This window comes from Lytechinus variegatus, chromosome 14 (assembly GCF_018143015.1).
Source record: "Lytechinus variegatus isolate NC3 chromosome 14, Lvar_3.0, whole genome shotgun sequence".
Lineage (NCBI taxonomy): Eukaryota > Metazoa > Echinodermata > Echinoidea > Temnopleuroida > Toxopneustidae > Lytechinus > Lytechinus variegatus.
In genome coordinates, this window is record NC_054753.1 from 7,721,457 (window position 1) to 7,730,194 (window position 8,738).

An 8,738-nucleotide genomic window follows, 5' to 3' on the forward strand; every position below is an offset into this window, starting at 1 on the left:
AATATTCACGTATGAAAAAAAGCAAGGTGATTAAAATACGACAGTCTGAAAAGGAAACTTGGAAAAAGAAGCTCTAGTGAATAGATTGACACCAGCACAGAGAATAGGAAGGTTATTAATAAAAACATTTAATGGTTTCCAGAATGTTCATGATGATGATTTCGATGGAGATGATTATGATCAATCCTTGTCATCGTTAATATGATTCATGATGATAATGATGATTGTGGTGGTTAAATGGTAATGGTAAAGGTGGTGGTGGTGGTGATGATGATGGTGATTATGATTATTTTGATAGATATAGAGATGATGGTGATATATAGCGATGATGATGATTGGATTAGAATAAGAGGGACAGTATTTTCATAATTATCGGCACGAGAATTCTGCCTTAGTTAAAGGTCAAGTCCACCTCAGAAAAATGTTGATTTGAATCAATAGAGAAAAGTCAGACAAGCATAATGCTAAAAAATTTATCAAAATCGGATGTAAAATAAGAAAGTTATGACATTTCAAAGTTTCGCTTTTTTTCAACAAAATAGTTATATGAACGAGCCAGTTACATCCTAATGAGAGAGTCGATGATGTCACTCACACTCTTTTTCTTTTGTTTTTATTGTTTGAATTATACAATATTTCAATTTTTACGAATTTGACAATTAGGACCTCCTTGCCTGAAGCACAAAATGTTAAAATAATGGAATTCCACGTGTTCAGGGAGGAATGAAACTTCATTTCACATGACAATGATGAGAAAATCAAAATATTTCATATAATAGAATACAAAAGAAATAGTGAGTGAGTGATGTCATCAACTCTCTCATTTGGATGTAACTGGCTCGTTCATATAACTATTTTGTTGAAAACAAGCGAAACTTTAAAATGCCATAACTTTCTTATTTTACATCCGATTTTGATGAGGTTTTCAGTGTTATGCTTGTTGAATTTTTCTCCTTTTATTCAAATCAAGTTTTTGCTGGGGTGGACTTGTCCTTTAATCTAAATAACGCTTGAACGGGCCATGGGTGAATAAACCGACATGTTTTGAGAGACACTCTTAAAAGTTCTCCGATATCGACCATGATGTCTTGAGGATCTGTTGAAAATAAGTAACTTGGGGTGGACAAGATGGAGATTGGAGGAGTTACTGGTAGGATGAGAATGGGTGTGCGTGTGTGTGTGTGTTTGTTTTTAGATGGATGTAAAAGGTGAAAAGAAGGTGGGGAAAATATCCTTTAAGTACTCAAATTTGGGGTTGCGTGAAGGGAAAGAGAATGCCATATACCTCGATTGTGAATTAAAGGTGTATCAGGAGAGGTTGCAGGTTCCGAAGAGGTTGCTGATACAGCTGACCGGACTGACGTTGTTTCTGATTCTATATACCCAAGTAAACAGAGAGAACAGTAAAAGAAAATAAACAGTTACTACATAAAATGTGTAGGCTTAGTCAATATCCTCAGATACAACTAGGCAAGTGTGCTGTTCCATTGTTTCCACATAAAATAAACTACTGCACCCTCTCCTTTGGTCAGATGCTTGTTTCAGAACGGAGTGGAGTAATTTTATGATGAAAGAAATTGCCGAAGATGATCTTTTGAAAACTATATGAATACATTAGGAATCACACGATGCTTCCAGTCAGGACTTTGACCATTATTGAGTACCCCGGCATATTTTAAGAGGGGGTTTTGGCTAAATTTGCTGTATAAAATATCAAATTGTTTATCATGCCAGATGTACAAGAGCTTTATAGACCTACCCATGTTTTTGTGTGTTTTATTAGGAAGTACCACTTTTGCGTTAGGAAACACAAGAATGCCTGTATATCCTTCCTACAGGTCCATGAGAGAATGCAAAAAATGCTGTGGACCATGTATGGAGCAACGTTTTCATATGCGTTTTTTAGGTAAGCATCTTCACGCAGTGACCAAACCCGTCCCTGATGTAAAGTGTTAATGCTAATTTTGTCCCTGAGAAATAATTCCGCACCAGGCTTACCGATCTCCTTTTCGCAAACGTATCGGTTGTTTTCAGAACAGTTCAAGTCCACCCACTGGAAATCGTCTTCTGCTCTTAGTCGGTAGCAAATCCCACCGTCATTAAATGCAGCAGAAGCAGGTCCGAAGTTCTCGAAAGTTAAACCTGATCGATCGACCCACGATATACTCGATAGTCCTATCCACCAGCCATCGGCATTGACCTGCAGTGGGCTAGTGTTCTCCAAGAAATTCTGTTCCACCAGAGACCCAATGTAGACCAGATGCATTCCTAAGCCCTCACAGGAGGACCTGGCACCGGTGAAGTTGGACGTGGTGTCGGAGAAGTGGTAGCAACACCCTTCGAACGGGGTGTCATGACTGCTCTCGTCACAGGCTATCCAGTGGTAGTCGAAACATTAAACAAAATTTGATTGATCAATTGAGATATAAAGAGCGGAGTTGAAAGAGAAAAGAAGAAAAAGGGCAGATGTGAAAAGAAACAAAGAAAAAACTGGGAATTAAAAATGCCTCCTAAGTTGTCAGGGAGTTTAAAAATCAAGACTTCTGCAATCAGGGGAAACCTGAAGACACAATTATATAATAAGAAGAGTCCTTTAATATTTTATTCATTGTACAATTTTTGGACCTATGATGTATTTTTGTCGTTGATTTGCCATGAAGCTTATCTAATAGAGATTTTTTTAATTGCTATATGTATTATCATGATTATAATTATAACTATTAAAACAAAAACAATGACAGTGAATATAATGATAATACTGCAATGTCAACAGTTGTGAATCGAACTTTGGTTATAGGGTGAGCGTAATAAATATGACTTTTAGAAGTTTAAAGATGTCTGAACTTTACCTGAACGTTCTGTAATTGTTTGATTATCTGCGAATTGTCTATAAACAATAGTTCTTCGTAAACATGGTATATTTGGTATAATTGGTTTATACACGTGTATAAAACAAGAACTCACCACTTTCCTTCTCGCAAACGTAGTGGTATTTAGCAGAACACGAATCATACAGCCATTTGAAATTGTCGATAAAAGACATGTGGAAGCACATCTTCCCCATGGCGAGTCCTGTGCTGTAATCTCTTAATTTATTGTAGGACAAACTCGAGCCATCTTCCCAGAAGAGACGAGAAAGACCAATCCAATAGCCGCTTTCTGCTCCACTGCTGTCACCACTGTCGCTGTTGCTTCCACCACTGTTGTCACCACTGTCGCTGTTGCTTCCTCCACTGTTGTCACCACTGTCGCTATTGCTTCCTCCACTGTTGTCACCACTGTCGCTATTGCTTCCACCACTGTTTTCACCACTGTCGGTGTTGCTTCCACCACTGTTGTCACCACTGTCGCTATTGCTTCCACCATTGCTGTCACCACTGTCGCTATTGCTTCCACCACTGTTGTCACCACTGTCGGTGTTGCTTCCTCCACTGTTTTCACCACTGTCGCTATTGCTTCCACCACTGTTTTCACCACTGTCGCTATTGCTTCCTCCACTGTTTTCACCACTGTCGGTGTTGCTTCCACCACTGTTGTCACCACTGTCGCTATTGCTTCCACCATTGCTGTCACCACTGTCGCTGTTGCTTCCACCACTGTTTTCACCACTATCGCTATTGCTTTCTCCACTGTTGTCACCACTGTCGTTGTTGCTTCCTCGACTGTTTTCACTACTGTCGCTATTACTTCGTCCACTGATGTCACCACTGTCGCTGTTGCTTCCACCACTGTTGTCACTACTGTCGATATTGCTTGCACCACTGTTGTCACCACTGTCGTTGTTGCTTTCTCCACTGTTGTCACCACTGTCGCTGTTGCTTCCTTCACTGTTGTCACCACTGTCGCCGTTGCTTCCACCACTGTTGTCACCTCTGTCGATATTGCTTCCACCACTGTTGTCACCACTGTCGTTGTTGCTTCCTCCACTGTTGTCACCACTGTCGCTGTTGCTTCCTTCACTGTTGTCACCACTGTCGCCGTTGCTTCCTCCACTGTTGTCACCACTGTCGCTATTGCTTCCTCCACTGTTGTCACCACTGTCATTGTTGCTTCCTCCACTGTTGTCATCACTGTGGCTGTTGCTTCCTTCACTGCTGTCACCACTGTCGCTGTTGCTTCTTCTTCTTCTCTCACGACTGTCGGAGTTGCTTTCTTTGCCACTGCCTCCACTCTTGCTACCACTATTGCCTGCCCCAATATCGCCATCATTGCATTCATCACTATTGCAATCGTTACGGTTAGGCAAGTTGTCGGCTAAAAACTTTTGTTCCTTCGACGATTCTATGAAGACCAGATGCATTCCAATGTTTTCGCACGATGCTTTTGACGAGTAAAAGTTCTCCTTGCTTTGCGAGAAAAAATAACAGGAACCGTCGTGTTCAATGTACTCCGACCCATCGCATGCTTTGTGGGGGAAAATCAGAGAGATAGTTAGCATAATTAATGAGATATTGATGGGAATTGGAGAAAGGAACGACATGGGCAGAGAGAAAGAGAGAGGGAGAGAGAGGGGGAGGAGGAGAATTGATAATGGGCGGCAAAGACGCTCAAAAGAATTCAAATAATCATGCCATCGGATCATGTCGTTCTAACCTTTTCCTTAGTGACCATTAATGAACTTTATGAGAAAACGTCCGACAATATCTTTGGAATATGATCTTGATTAATACTGTCACTTCTTGTTGACATTTTCATAAATCCATCAAATTGTTGTGATCGAGCGTTTCAGTTACATCAGAGGACTACCTTGTCTCACGTCCGATATTGTGACAGTAACTTTAGGAAATGTGCTTATGATGCCCAATGCACACTATGCGATCGCTTGCGACGAGATTTCTTTATTAAAATCGCATTTTTGCATTATGTGAAAGTTTCAAGAAGTAAAATTATTTCATTCGAAGTCCGGCATAATTTTAGGAATAATAAAATCATAATTTTGCTTTGTGGCAAGTCCCGCTGCAGTCGGAGTAAAGTCTAAATCGGCTTCAAGTCGCAGCCGATGATGACGTCATTATGATTTCAAGTTTCCTTTCAAATTTCCTTTTATTCCTTAAAGGAGGCTCGAACTAGACTAAATTTCGATTTCAGTAGTCCTACCACTATTCTAAACACTGATCACTAAGAATTTATTGATTGGAATGTTCTTTTTTATGATTTCTTTGAAATTCGGATCGCAACGAATCGCTCAGTGTGGGCCGGTCTTAAGGAAATCAATTATCACAGAAAGTTGTCAGACCTAACAACTTGTCAGTAGAAAAAATAATGATTGAATTAACGATTCTAACACTCGAATTCTTGTTCGACCTTAACGCCCAATTGCTTCGAGGAAACAAAATGATCATAAATCATATAAACGATATATTTTAATTTTTTATTTCCTTCTGTATTCATATCATTTGTTCATTTACTTGAAATATCATTCCAAAGAAAATATACATACCCTCACACACACCAAATGCAGGCAGTAAATACGGTATTTCAATATTGTTTGATATATTGTACTATGGGAAAACAAATTTCTGTATTCTTACATTGACTAATAAAAGAATCTTGAATCTTGAATTCTTAGATAATTTCCTATATGCATTGGCGGATCCAGGGGGGGTGAGGGGCCCCCTACTGGCGGAGCAACAAAAAAAAGGATAAATAGAGAACAGAAAGAAAAAAAGAAAAAGAAGGGAAAAGAGATAAGAGAAAACGAAGAGGAAAAGGAGCAGGAAGGTGACGAGTGAGATTATTATATATTTATGTTGTTTTATATAGCTAAGAAGTAACTATACCCCTTCAAAGAACCAAACAAAAAAACAACTTTCGGCGGAAGATCGGGGAAAATATGGATGAAAAAAATCGCCCCTCTAGTGGCAAAGGCTGGATCCGCCCCTGTCCTGCATATGAATGATAATTTTGCTAATAAGAAGTGTCAAACTTCTTTCTTGCTCTCTTGCCATACCCAAGTGTTATGTGTTTTCTTTGCCAATCTCGCAGACACACATCAGAATACAATCGAGAAGGGTGTTGGGATAATATAAAAGAAGTACAGTCGTTCAAGGTGATTCTATTGTATCTTTTCAACCCAAATTCATCATTGTTTATCTTGACCCACCACTTAGTATCATATTGTGTCTGTAACTTTACGTGTCTTTCTCTACGTTAGTTCTCCGAAAACGAAAATTATGAGAGGGTATGAACTTTAACAATAATTGTATTGAATTTCCAAGATGAAGATGTATAGACCTACAAAGTATTCTTGAGTGTTGTCTCACTCTTTATCAGTATCCAGTTCAGGTCCCAATCAGAGATATCGCACGATCCAGAGATGAGTGGAATATAGGCTTACAAGCCTGCAAGGGCGAACTTATATTCATTTATTTATTTATTTATTCATCTATTTATTTATTTAACTAATCATCTATTTATCTATTTAATTATTTATTTATTTATGTATTTATTATCAATTCGGCAATTACAATATACAATAAAATTGGAACAAAATATGAATTAAAGCAGAGCCGTAGATGGTATATGTAGCTTAGCTGCCTGGGTATGAGAAAAGATAACTTGATAACTGTGACCCGAGGGTCTCCCTCCCCGACCATGCTACATGTACCCAGAATTGGTCTGTAATATAAATAATTGATAGAACATTGATAAATACACAGATGAACAACTAATAGATTTTTAAGCAGAGAAAATAAATATAGACATGGTTGATATTGCGGGTTGTTTAATTGGTGGTATACTTGAGAAAACACGAAACCGTGTGTGATAGATGATATTATCTCATAAATCAAAATTGACAATTAAATCATAAATCTGATAGTGAATATGTTTTAAAGGATAAAGAAAATAATTATTTGACTGCACGAGAAGTTGAGAGTTTGAGATAAAAATAGATTACGAGTACCTGTGCAAGTACTTTCACTGTAATTTAAATAAGGTACCAGAAAATTCAAAAATAATGCTTGAGAACTGGTAAAATATGTAAACACAATAAAGTTCCTGTAAAAATTATTTTATATATATATATACATTAGGTCATTTCATGTCACTATAGACCAATGGCCCGTATCCTGAAGTCAGGTTTAACTTAAACTCAGGTTTAAAGTAGTGGTTTGAGTATGTGAAGCCAAAAGTATATTTTTTTATTAAATTACATGTTTCTTATGTTTACTGTGCTCTTTCCTGATTCATCGATGGTGAAGACAATAATCTATTTATACTTCCTAGACATTTATAAATGATTTGAGAGCAAAATGAGCTGAAATATGATATCTCTACCATTAGTGATTTATGTAACAATTGGCTATCCATACTTAAACCACAACTTTAAACCTGAGTTTAAGTCAAACCTACTATCAGAATACGGGCCAATGACATTAACTTTAAATTTTTAACGAGAGCTTAGGATTTTGAATTTTGAAGATAATTTTGAAAGTATAGGTCCTTTTTAAGAACTGAATGGTTATCAAAGGTCAAGTCCACCTCAGAAAAATCAGACAAGCACAATGCTGTAAATATCATCAGATAGGATGTAAAATAAGAAAGTTATGACATTTCAAAGTTTCGCTTATTTTTTAACAAAAAAGTTGTATGAACGAGCCAGTTACATCCAAATTAGAGAGTTGATGATGTCACTCACTGTTTCTTTTGTTTTTCATTGTTTGAATTATACAATATTTCAATTTTTACGAATTTGACGATTAGGACCTCCTTGCCTAAAGCACAAAATGTTCAAATAATGGAATTCCACGTGTTCAGGGAGGAATGAAACTTCATTTCAAATGACAATGACAAGAGAATAAAAATATTTCATATTTCATACAATAAGATACAAAAGAAATAGTGAGTGAGTGATGTCATCAGTTCCTCATTTGCATACCGACCGAGATGTGCATATAACTGTTATGTGAAATGAAGCGAAACTTTAAAATGCCATAACTTTCTTATTTTACATCCGATTTTGATGAAATTTTCAGTGTTATGCCTGTTAAATTCTTCTCATTTTTTTTAAAATCAAGTTTTTGATGGGGTGGACTTGTCCTCTAAATATCAGCAACACCCAGGTGAGTTAGAGTGTATGCTGTAAGTGAACGAACTTTGCTGTAATTTGATTTCTCAGGGATAATGAAGAAATGAATGAAAATGAATGAATATCTCTGTAGAAGTACTATCAGTGGCGTACTGTGGGTCACGGCATGGGGGGGGGGGCACAAGCAAAAATTTTGAGTCACTTAGTGTGCGCGCGAAGCGCGCTCAGTTGCCAGGTATACTGACCTAATATAGACATTTTAAGGACAGTGCCATTAAACGGATATGTATCTCACTGATCAAATAATGCGAGCGCGAAGCGCGAGCTTAAAATTTTTAATATTAAGACCTAAAAAAAGGGACATTATAATCAATCTTTCATAAACATGATATATACTTGTCTCGCTAAATAATGCGAGCGCGAAGCGCGAGCTGAAATTTTTGTAAATATTAACCCCCAAACATGAAGATTTTAAGGACTTTATCTTACGAAACCATCAAGAGTATAAACATCTCGCCATAGTCATCTAATGCGAGTGCCAACAAGCGCTTGCTGATTTTGTTAGAATTACATCTAAACATGCACATAAAGCACTTATAATCATGATTAACATACCCATGTCACTAATAAAATCTTGCGAACGCGAAGCGCGAGCTGAAAATTTTTTATATTCAGATCAGAAAAGGGGACATTTAAAGGACTGATTCTT